Source organism: Macrobrachium rosenbergii, chromosome 1 (assembly GCF_040412425.1).
Source record: "Macrobrachium rosenbergii isolate ZJJX-2024 chromosome 1, ASM4041242v1, whole genome shotgun sequence".
Taxonomy (NCBI): Eukaryota; Metazoa; Arthropoda; class Malacostraca; order Decapoda; family Palaemonidae; genus Macrobrachium; species Macrobrachium rosenbergii.
The window spans coordinates 61,957,381-61,969,599 of NC_089741.1; the positions used below are offsets into that span (position 1 = coordinate 61,957,381).

The 12,219-nt window shown below is 35.3% G+C and overlaps 1 long non-coding RNA gene across 2 annotated transcripts in view; it reads right to left on the bottom strand.

The window, feature by feature from the left end:
• The window catches only part of LOC136839141 (uncharacterized), an 86,825-nt gene extending 77,248 nt beyond the window's left edge, over positions 1 to 9,577 (bottom strand). Inside the window, exon 1 of one of the 2 annotated variants that reach the window (XR_010853217.1) lies at positions 8,526 to 9,577. This is a non-coding gene — a long non-coding RNA (uncharacterized lncRNA). The remainder of the gene's footprint in view (positions 1 to 8,525) is intronic. The other variant, XR_010853216.1, reaches the window with a different exon arrangement.
• Positions 9,578 to 12,219: the final 2,642 nt, after the last annotated feature.

A 12,219-nucleotide genomic window follows, 5' to 3' on the forward strand; every position in this document is an offset into this window, starting at 1 on the left:
TTGAAGAGCCTGCCCTTTGTCCAAGATAACCATTGATACCATCACGTCTGTGGTAAGGAATGTATTAAAGAGTATTATATAATGTTGTACATTATACGTATGGTAGTATGAATCGTATTGTTATAAGGACTTGAATAATTTCGATTTGTGAATAAAGATTTTATAAAACAATATTAGGAATTAGATGGCCCGTTTAGGTGAAAAATGGTACCATAAGGTAGATAATGGAAGTTCCATATGTAAATGAGATAATGATGAATGGAAAGTAAAGGCAGCTTAGACATGGTCTTTGCACTATCCCAGGAGACTTGTACTGTATTTGATATAGTCACTTAAGTTCCTCTGGGCACCAGAAGAGTTGGAACACTCACAACTGCTGTGGTAAGAATTTTGAGGCCCATTGTAGATGATTGGAGATTTGTGGAAGTGAAGGCTCAAGAAAGACATGAGTTGTGGAATTTTGCGTTACACGGTATTGGAGGTGATGATGATGATTATTGCGTAATGTTGAAATAGCTCCTACATAAAGAGGATTTACTTTATTTCGAAATAGAAATGCCTCTTATGCAATAGAAAGTACTAGATTCAAAAGTGTAATAAAAAAAAATAAGTAAAAAAAAAAGAGGATTTTGTGAAGAGTATTTTTCCAGTTAAACCTTGAGGTAGCCTCGATAGTTTAGGATAGCCAGCTTTATTAAAATTAGCAATAAGAAATAGTAGATTCCTGAAGCTGAGCTTGTACAACTCAGAGGTTTCTGTAAAATTTCAGAGATGATTGAAGAAAGGTTACTTCCCAAAGCATGAATTCAAACTACTTGTATTCTGGATTGCGATGCAAAGGTAACTTATGTAGAATTTTGATAATGCCGAGCCAGATGGACCAGAAAGCACTGCTCTTGCCTAGTCCAAGTCAGTTGATAACCAAATGAGAAAAGAAAAAAAGAGGTGGTTTTTTTATTGTAAAGGAAGTGAACTTGGATTAATGAGAGTCATGGAAAACAAAATCAGGAAGATTATAAAACTTGATAGTAGGGCGAGTACAAGAGGTAAACAGGTGGAAGAATGTTATGAAGAAAAGTGTAGGGGAGAGAGTATACCCTTAGGAACCTCACTAAAGACTTGAAAGGGAGATGTTAGTCCATCAACACACAAAACGTAGGTTGTGGAAAGCTGATGTGGTAAAAGATAGGAGTAAAACTGTCAGGAGGAAGTTTTGTTGAGATATTATTATTCCAGACTTAAATCCATCAGAGCTATCACTTATGGTCACACAAGGTTTACTTAAGTTGGATTAAACGGTGAACCTAAATTTCAAGTTAGTTGGGGAATTCTATTGGGCCAGACAATTTTCCTGAAGTTGGATTGAACAGTGAAGTTAAATTTAAAATGAGATGAGGAACTGCACTGGTTCTGGCAAGGGAATTTGGCCATTGCGTAGAACTGTACCTCACTGAGAAGTAGCAACGGTCAGCTATTTGGTCAACATTCACATATACTAGACAGCAGTCAGCAAGAGGCTCTCAAAGTACTTAGCACTTGATTATATTGATATATACAGATTCTGTATAAAAATTTCCACATTAAGGTGGTGGGTTCAGATTCAAATTCCTGTGCCAAAACTGTGAACCTTTTCAATTATATATTTATTTTCCATAGATAAGTGAATTTAGAGTAAACCTAGACACTGAAATTGGTGAATGCTCTTGAACAAACTCAGTAAAAGTAAGTCTGATCAGTCCAGTGCTGATTTGGTATGCAATAATATGGGTTTTGAACAGTAATTTTGTTTAGATTTTATAGTTGTTATTGTAAGTTTACATTTCATAGTTTATGCTGTAACCACTTTCATAGCAGTTCCCAGATTGTATAGCTGTACTGCTAGACAGTAGTTATTTTTGTAGTTACTATCACATGTTTATATTACTTTAGTGTTTTCAACTCAGATTATGTGCAAGATACACATAATTTAAGTCTGTAGTTTCATTTAATGGGAAGGAGGCCTAGAAATTGTTGGTGAGCATTTGTAATTATATGATAAGCTTTTATATATCACCATAAACAGAAAAATGTTACTTTTCAGTTTCTAGCTAATTAAAGTTTCCTAATTACTCAGTGTATACTTACAAAGGATCTATGTCATACATGCTTCAATGTTAATTTCTTTGCTCTTAGGGCTCCCTTACATGCTCAGGTAGTATCAGTCAGGTCAACAGCTTTGTGAACTATTCCAATTTTGTTGTGTGTGGCTATGATTTGGACTGAAGACTTACATGCTTGCTTAAAAATCTGGCCTGCAGTTTTTTCTGACTGAGAGGCAGAGTGCTTGAGTGTGCAGTGAACTGCTGCCCGGGTTTCTGCTCACAAGCACCTTTCGCCTAGTGAGAAGGTTTTTTGTTATAACACTATTCATGATATCTGCACAACGAGATGAAATTCCATTTTGGGTTGAATTCATAGATATAGGTTACACTCTTGCAAGTGGAAAATTAAGAGCAATGAGCATGACCCAGGTGTTATTTCCATAGCAAACAGTGAAATATATGTATGTATGCCAAGCAAGGGAATGGAATAAAGCTTAATTTTTGTTATTGAAAACTCTATAAACAAGCTATCACCTATGCTAATATTTTTTCTTTCTTTTTTTCGGGTGCCAGTGGTGTTGGCCATGATAGCCTGTTCACGAAACTGTAAGAACTGATCTCGCTTTGCATGCCCGAATGAATAGCATTCATATAGGCTTTCATTTCATCATTCGTTCAATTCAGAACAGTTTTCAGGTCTGAGTGTATAATGGTGCAGCGAGGTATGTCTGTTTATGGAAAGTAAAATTAGTGGATGTATGAATAGCAGATAATTTTCTCTTTGAAAACTATACAAAACCATACATAATCACTGAAGCCTATAAATGCTGTGTTTGACTCCATTAGATAAAATATTAACAAAAACGTTTACAGCTTACAAGCACTGAAATTTTTAAGACATGCAAATTTTACACAACACACAATTGCAAACGAATCATTGAATGTTCCAACACATTTACAAAAGGTACTGACATTCAACAGACAATCATAACTGTATGTATTTCAGTTTATGATTCTGTGTATGAAATTTCTCACAGTATTGTGCATGCATGAAATTATCTTCGTCACCCTGTGAAGAAGAGAACGGGAAGTGGAAACCATAAATTTATGCAAAGAAGAAATTGCACTATTACAAAATATAATTCAATATAATTGAAATATGCAGAAAGTTATATAACTACTGGCAACATGTAATTAGGTGATACTGGCCTTAACTACCGTAGATATACTAATTAATAGAAAAGCTGTAGATCGCAGTAATTTTCTTCTGAACCTCCTAACGTATAAATTCAGAAGGGACTGACACCCCAAATGGCATCTAGTCGCTGCGAAACGTTTGGCTTTTGCCCCTTTCCCTCCCAAGAGAAGCTTATAAAACGGCATACAGAAAATGTTCTCCGTGAAGTCACGATGCGGTTGCCACACTGAAATTAGCAAACGTGCTAGAAGACGAGCCTTTTCCCAGGTATGATGAAATAACTAATTTTCAAAGGTAGTTTGCTTCGATGACCTCATGCCTGTATTCCACACAAACACTATTGCACCCACGTACACACACACACACACACACACACACACACACACACACACACACACACACACACACACACACACATATTCAAGTTTTAGCGTTCAAATGTGTGTATATATATATTTATATATATTGAGCCTTAGGTGAAAGCAGTGTAGATGTTCGAACATAGGCATCTTCGCAATGTTAAAATTGGAAGACGGAAAAAAATGTGAGTAAATGCTACATGACTTATATAAGACAACATGAAGTAATTTCATCTAACGAAGAAGAAAACTGAAGGAAAATATGCTTTGAGTCAACTGTTTCATTAGGAATATTGTCTAACGGTGTTTATGATATTCATTTTGATGGCACCTTTGAGGAAACTGGGTGTCACTGCATATATGCGGAAAACTCTTCATACATCTAATTTATTACTGTGTGTTTTATTTACTTTTGCGTCTAATAAAGCTGTTTCTCATGATTACTGGTGATTTTTCTAGCATGTGGTCCGTATTCGTAACATTTCCTGAACTTAAAGTGCCAGTTTAATATCAAAGGTTTATGAGTTCGACGGTCATCCCGGCAATAAATGATGAATATGGTATGCTGTGTTTGTCACAGCACTCATATTAATATGCATAATAGATGTTTTATGTTGCTGTTACTGAATGTTAACTTTTAGCTCGAGCAGAAATTTTGGTCATAGTAAATACTTTCTAGGGCTTTGTTAGTCATTTAGGTAAGTTTAACAGAACCGGTAAATAATTTATTTAAAAGCCTTCTGCACCCATTAGAGATAATTCTTTATTTTAGTATTTTGAAGGGAATTAATTGAAGACCCATTTTTATAGCATAAACACACTGCACTTACGCGAATATACATATCTTATATATTGGTATATGCTCGCAAAGTAGGCATTTATTAACAGGCATACTGGCTGTCTGAAGAACAGTCTGCATGTGGTTTTGTGCTTAGTATATGTACGTGTGTGTATATATATATATTTATATATATAAATATATATATATAGATAAAAGTTTATAATTATACAAAGGTTTATATATATATTATATATAATATATATATATATATATATATATACTGTATATATATATATATATATATATATATATATATATATATATATATATATATATATATATATATATATATATATATATATATATAAGTTCATTAACCTACATGTGTTATTCATATAAGGTATATGAATAAAAGACACTGCGCTCATATATATATATATATATATATATATATATATATATATATATATATGTGTGTGTGTGTGTGTGTGTGTACATACACACACACACATATATATATGAGATGCGCGCATTGTCTTTTTATTCATACACTAACATGAATAACACTGCTAATGTATATTAATGAACTTGATTTTATCTCACGCCTCTTTTTCCTAAAAGGGTCGGTTCCGATAGATGTTAGTCCTGTGGTTCTAAGAAGTCAGACTGGTTTCAGTACACCATAGTCGACTAACTTCTAGGTAGCATGTTCAGTGTTGAAGTCAATAGAGGCACAGTTGGATTTAACGGCAACGGCATAAAACTTTCATAATGTATATATATACACATCTCGCAAGCATCGATATGTTCATTTGCATATATCTATGTACTTGTACTTTTGGGTGTAATAATGTGTAAAGGAGCATTCATCACCCATTCATTCGTTGTGTATGTCTGGAGATGGAATAGGTTTATTGTTAGAATTAATTTGGTATTGTTCTTTTGTCTTTGAGAAAAAAGCATCAGCAGTAAAATGGAAGCACAAATGTACCCTCACTATAATTCGTATATAGTAGAAAATATTTTGCCACTATTTGTTTATGTTAATAATGTTCATTTGTTTAGATTCAAGTAAAATTCACCCATATACACAAGTTATATATACATATACACACACATATATATATATGTATATGTATATGTATATATATATATATATATATATATATATATATATATATATATATATATATATATATATATATATATATAATATAAATGCTAAGAAAGATAATATGATGTATATTGTTAATTTAACGAAAAGAGTTGAGGTTCATGTAAATGTGTTCCTGTTATTTCAAGGTTTTATCACAAATCTCGAAAATATCAGATCTTTTGGTTACATGTTCACCTATTGCTAATTAATTTATTTATGAAACAGCAGGTCCCCTCAACATTTACCATGCTGAGAAATTTCAAGACTATCTGGTAAAATTATTACATGTTATGTCAAAGTACATGTATATATATATATATATATATATATATATATATATATATAATATATATATATATATATATATATATATATATATATATATATATATATATATATAATGCTTGTCATGATAAAGTAAATCATTAATGCTCTTATTCCAAATATACCTATGCATGCCATTTTGTAATTATTTACTTTTACTCATGCATACACAATTATACTAATATATATATAATGTGTGTGTGTGTGTGTACAGTGTATGTATATAGAGATACATGTACATACATATACAGTATATATTATATATATCAAATATACACAATGTTCTAGGTAATAAAAAGTTTATGTAAAAGAGCTTGTGAACTCGATACATTAATGCACAACGTATATAAAGCTACAATTTACTGTCTGGAAACCTTAAATTAGTGCTTAAAAAAAAAAAGCTTTCGAAACCCCCTAAATTGGAGCATTGAAAAAGTCTGCTGAAATGTCGTAAATTCCAGCAAGTTATATCTGTTTGGAAGTCTTAAATTAGAGGAATTAAAAACTGTTTGGAAGTCTGAAATTAGAAGGATTAAATATTGTTTGTAAGCCTTGAATTTAGAACACTACATCCTCATGCCTGAAATTCCTAGGCATCTTTTTTCTTTAAAACAGAATTTAAAACAGAATAGAATATAGAATTTAGGCCAAGGACCAACCGCTGGGACCTATAAGGGCATTCACAATTTGGTTTGGAGAGAGAGAGAGAGTTCAGTCTTTGAAATCTATTATGGATTTAAAAAGTATATATATAAAGTTTTTACAAAGTTCGATAGGCTTTATTAGATTTAATTTCCTCAAGTTTTGTGTAGCAATCAGTTAAATTTTTTTTTTTCATACCATGTTGTTAAAGAGTATGGTAAAGTCTTTGTTTTGCGAAGCGCAAGTATTTGTCTTCTAAATATATAACATCATATGTTCCATACAAACGGACTTTTTGTATGTGCACACACTCACGAATTTTGACTTTGGCTAAACGATCTTATACAATGTCACCTAGCTTCAACTTAGAATTAATTCACTTCTAACTTGAGTAGGGTAGGTCAGGCCCTAATATTTACTTAACCTCAGATAGTATCCTGTAATTTTTAAAGCTTGTGTTAATTTGATTTAAAATGAATTGTTTGGTCAAAGTTTCAGAATAATGGATAAATTTAAGCCTTAATTAGGGTTTCTAAAATCAGTATTCTTTTTGTGTGGTCTATTTATTTTTGACATTCATTTCCTTTTCAGACCAGTCGTACGAGTTTTCCTCAAGCATGAGCGAAAGTATATCCAAGGGCAAGGGCGAAAAGGGCCACGGGAATATTACTTAAAAATCTGTCAAGAAAGTAAAAGCGAGCCGGACTTGAATCGCGTTAAGGTTACTCAAGTGTTATTGCAGATATTTCTTTTCACGTGGATACGTGTTTGTACTGACATTTATTTGTATGTACGCTTCTGTGAAAAAATGTCCTCGCTTAGAAATCCCAATCTTGCTTCTCTTTCTGAAGGTTCTATCGCAGCTTTATGAATGCGGTTTCGCATTATATGTAAATGTGGTAGCAAAATATATAAATACATATACATAAATAATTTCATGTACAGACCAAGATGTTGAGTGCAGTAGAATTTAAAACATGCTGTGGGAGTCTTTTTTTTTTTCTTCTTCTTCTCTGTTACAGTGTGCTTACATAAGTTTTCTTAGGGGAATATCTCGTTAGGCGAAGCAAAGCATTAATGTGAAAGGCGTGCTCTTTGCTTTTCGTCGAATCGAGCGCTAATGGAGGGCGAACGAATTGCAAACCACTTTTGTTCTTGGTAAATAGACGAGAGAATCGCCATTTTCGCTGACAATATTTTTCCTTTTGCCGATCGATAATTTTCGCCGTTGTCGTACAAACCATGAGGCAGATTTCATTCGCTTCTATTCCATTGTTTGTTACGTGGAAATGGAGAAATGAAGAAATGAACGAGTGAATTGAACGAATTGCGAGATATGAGAGAGGAGAGAGAGAGAGAGAGAGAGAGAGAGAGAGAGAGAGAGAGAAAGAGAGAGAGAGAGAGTGAGAGGCGGAGCGGCGATCATGGACGATGCCGGCCACACGCACATACACACACACACACTCCACCTCTCTCGCTGAAAAGATGGCCGCACCGTAATTAGATCCGAGAGAGAGAGCACACAATGACACACTCACCCACACACAAACCAAATTACTTCCTCTGTCTGGATTTTGAAATTGTCTCTCCCCTCACCTTCATCCTACTGGAAAAGGGATCGAAGCTGCACTTGCATAACAAAACCCCTCACATATCCCTTTTGTCGAAAAAAGTGTGTCAAATCTGACAATAATGACTTGACATCCAGCTAAAATTTCACTTAAATTAGTCTTATCTACACTTACCGTTTGCTTTTCTGACGGGTCTACCAAGGTCTACCAAGGGATACGAGGCGAAATTAATCAATAAACAGGGACAAAGGGGCGGAATTTCCAACTGGACTTTGGAAGTGTTTCGACAGGAGGAAGAAATTCCGGGCCAGAGCTGTTAAAAATGATGCTGCTGGCTCTTCGGCAAGGAAGGGAGTGGACCCGTCAGAGACGAGATGAACACGAAACTACCATCTGGTAGAAGTCGTACTTACCGTAGCTGAAAGGAGCGAAGTGGTGGAGGAGGAGGAGGAGTAGTAGTAGCAGCAGCAGCAGCAGCACCAGCAGCAGCAGCAGCAGGAGGAGCAGGAGCAGGAGAAGGAAGAGGAGCAGCAGCAACAGCGGAGGCAGCAATGAGGCTAAACGAGATGGCACTCACTGATGTTCCCTCCTCTGAAGTGCCACTTTTCGGAGTTAAACCCAGAGTGGCAGACAGAGAAAGCTGCGTGTCTGTGGGGGGTGTGGAATGGCTCCGATTGGAAGACGGAGACGATCTCACACAAACGAGGGGAACCAAGGAAGGTGAGACTATTGCACGTATGTGAGCGTATGTGTTTGTGAAGCTGCAAACAGTGTCATCACAACACTAGTTATCTTCAGCAACCACACACGCACACATACATACGCCCACGGTAGCCCCCACACAGAGCCGCCACCTCCACCATCCTGACTGGCTGCTGCCACCTCGGTCTCAAAGATGGCCCTCTCCTCTCCTCTCTGGTGCTGCTCTTCGAACCCGCGTCGTCTGCTACCGGCACTCCATCAACATCATGGGACATCCTCCCCAATCGACTGCTCCCGTGGTGTTTGGCTGGCTTCTGTGCTTCTTCCGGCTTCGAGGAAATGGAGGAAACGTCTTGTCCTAGGCCTTGGAGGAGTTCCTGATCCCATCTGCTGCGGGAATAAAGCAGTACCAACCACTGTGAACACTGCCGAGTGTCGTCTGCCACTGAACGGCGACCGAGCTGGTGGGAGACACACCCCATGGCGGGATCCGCTGCGCTCTGGAGAAATTGAAAATAATTATGCTGGAGAAGGTCGCATTTCACTTCCAAGTCGTTTTTCCTCGTCGCCACATTAGCATGACGATTCTAGCTTTTTTTCACTACACCATCTTCATAAAGCTGGATTAATATGAAAGCGATTTAAGTAAAAGTTTTTGGGTAAAAGATAAGAGTGTAGCGGTATGCTGGCAAGAAATAATTATAGGGGGCAAGATAGCCAATAAGCGAGGTGGCAGGCGTGGCTCTGGGGCGGAGTTAGCTAAGTGGCGGGATATTTGAATCGATATTTGGGGAGCGGGGAAGGAGGGTGTCGGGGGGGGGGAGAAAGGTAAGTGCCTTCATATACCATTTTTAAAGATCTCCCCGAAAAAAAAAGAGGGCGAAAAAAAGATAGATGGAAAAAATGCAGATCCATGAGGCAAGACTTTTAGAATTTTTAGTTATTACAGCCTGTGGTGATATCAGACAACACCATTATTAAGTAAACTGCTATTGGATTTAAAGCAGACCTGCTCATGGTCGCCTTTGCTATTTCTAGCAAAACGAACTAAAACTTTTGCTGCCCAAGCGTCTGAATTCAACAAGTTACCAAATGCGAAAGGAGGCTTTTGGTCTGTCTGTCTGTCTTTTATATTGACGCCAATTAAAATGGTCATAAGAAATGCGGGGATTTTCAATCGCAACTCTCCGACTGCAGCCCGGGAAAGGGAGAGGGGAGGGGGTGGGGACATTAGATATCGATTCTCTGAGGTTTCATTAATTCAAAGCCACTTCTAGAGTTTGTCTTCAATTACTTTTGGACGTATTTTATGTGTGTCGTAAGAGCACCCCTTTATATTAACAAACATAAAGCGAAATTAACTAAATTGGTGCACAACTACCTCTGTTCTGTAGATCCAGCTTTCGCAAACGAGTTTATGAATTCATATTACGATCTTTTGTCAGGTTGAGTCTCAGTGTTATGTAAAACATAAAGTCATCCTCTGCTTTTTCAAGTTATTTCAAGCTTGCTTAGGAAATGGAAGACCCTCCAAGACGTTTCATTTTAACTGCAATATTCTTCTGGGATTTTTATTTTTAGTCTCAAAATTTGATACAAATCTATTAAAAGGATTAGGTAAGGGATACAGTTTGGTTTTCTAACAAATCTAGATTGTTTACAGAGTTATATACCACAATTTGGTTAGATTTACATATTTTAATTAAAGTGGCTGTATATTTATTCTAGTTTACTGCCAGGGTCTTTGTGTGTACTTTTATATGTATATATGCTCTTCCATTCAAATATATATGTGTATATATATATATATATTATATATATATATAATACGTATATGTATATACATATATATATAGTGTGTGTGGTGCATGTGTATGTTTAAATATGTAAATAGATATATATAACGTTGCCAGCACAAATAATTGTCACAATTTTTCTTTCTAGTGTATGATAGCTTGTAGAAGGCTCACTTTTTGTTATTGCTACGTAAGTGTTACATCCTTAGCGCCTACATCCATGTTAGCAGTATTTTGCAGTGGTGTGATTAATCGCACATGTGTATAGCAAGTGCCTTAAAAAATCTTATGAGGTGTACAAAACGGGGAAACAATGACATTTGAGTTAGCACCCTAGTAAGTTTTGTACAGAAAAAGGCGTGACTGGGAAGTGAACCTTGTTTTAGTGTAGTTGTTTAAATTCCCAGAATTATAAATTTAGTCATGCAAATCCCAAGAGTAATGCAGACATATTTTGGGGTTACAGTGTGTTTCTGTAAATGTATCATTTTTCGAAGAAACATTTCAGTGGTATGTCACAGTGCATTTTTTTTTGTCAAAGATGAATACCTTGTGCAGTTTTTGAAGTGCTAAGAACTAGGGATGTATCGTTGGGAATTGTAATTAGCATCAGAGATGTTTTGACCTAGTCTTGTGGTAAGGTTACAGGCATCCAAAGCATTGCCATACGAAACTTGAAACCGGTGAGCATTGTGTATTTTTTTTTTTTTTTTGTTCTCAGTCGTGTATGAAAAGCGAGCTCTTTTTCCATATGAAACAGGACACTGTCTTATTGTGGTATTCATTTCAATCGAAATTCGTGTACTTGATGGCCACTCAAAAATACAAATAAAGAAGCTTACATGGTGATAATTATTTTCAAGATTCGAAGATTTGTCTAACAAGGCGAGAGCTTTTTTTATGGTTCTCTATGTACTACTGTTTTCAATAGAGGAACAGGTTTAGAAGAAATAATGAAAATATTAATTTCATTCTGGTTCATTAGGGGAAGAAAATTGGGAACATGTACTGACTGAACTATAGCTCTATAAAATGCAAATATTGTTGGACCAAGTTACTGGTTATTCATATAAGTTTTATAAAAAATAATCTTGTAAATTATTGAAATTTATCAACTTCTTCAAACGTGTTTTAGTAAGAGGACAATTTCCGGTAATAGATTACTAAGTTAAGACCCAGTGGAAGATCAGTTCAATCAACATCTTTTGCAGTATTGTAGAGCGGTTGATACTTCTCGTCTGTTGGTGTCGTAATTTTCTCTTTTTACTCAGAGTGACAAGAAAGGAAAGATTTCAAAAATAGAAACCATTTTATGTGGTAAGAGATTCTTGATTAAAAAAATTCTAGGCCCTCGTTTATAGTTTCGATGCCTTGCTACTGATATTAGGAAAGTCTTGAGGCTTATCAGTTGATTCATTAATGTTATATTAGATATACGAGTATATATATATATACTCGTGTATATATATATATATATATATATATATATATATATATATATATATATATATATATATATATATATATATATATATATATATATATACACACACATACCATACACACACATACATATATATACATCAAACACCCTTCAGGCAATTTTTGT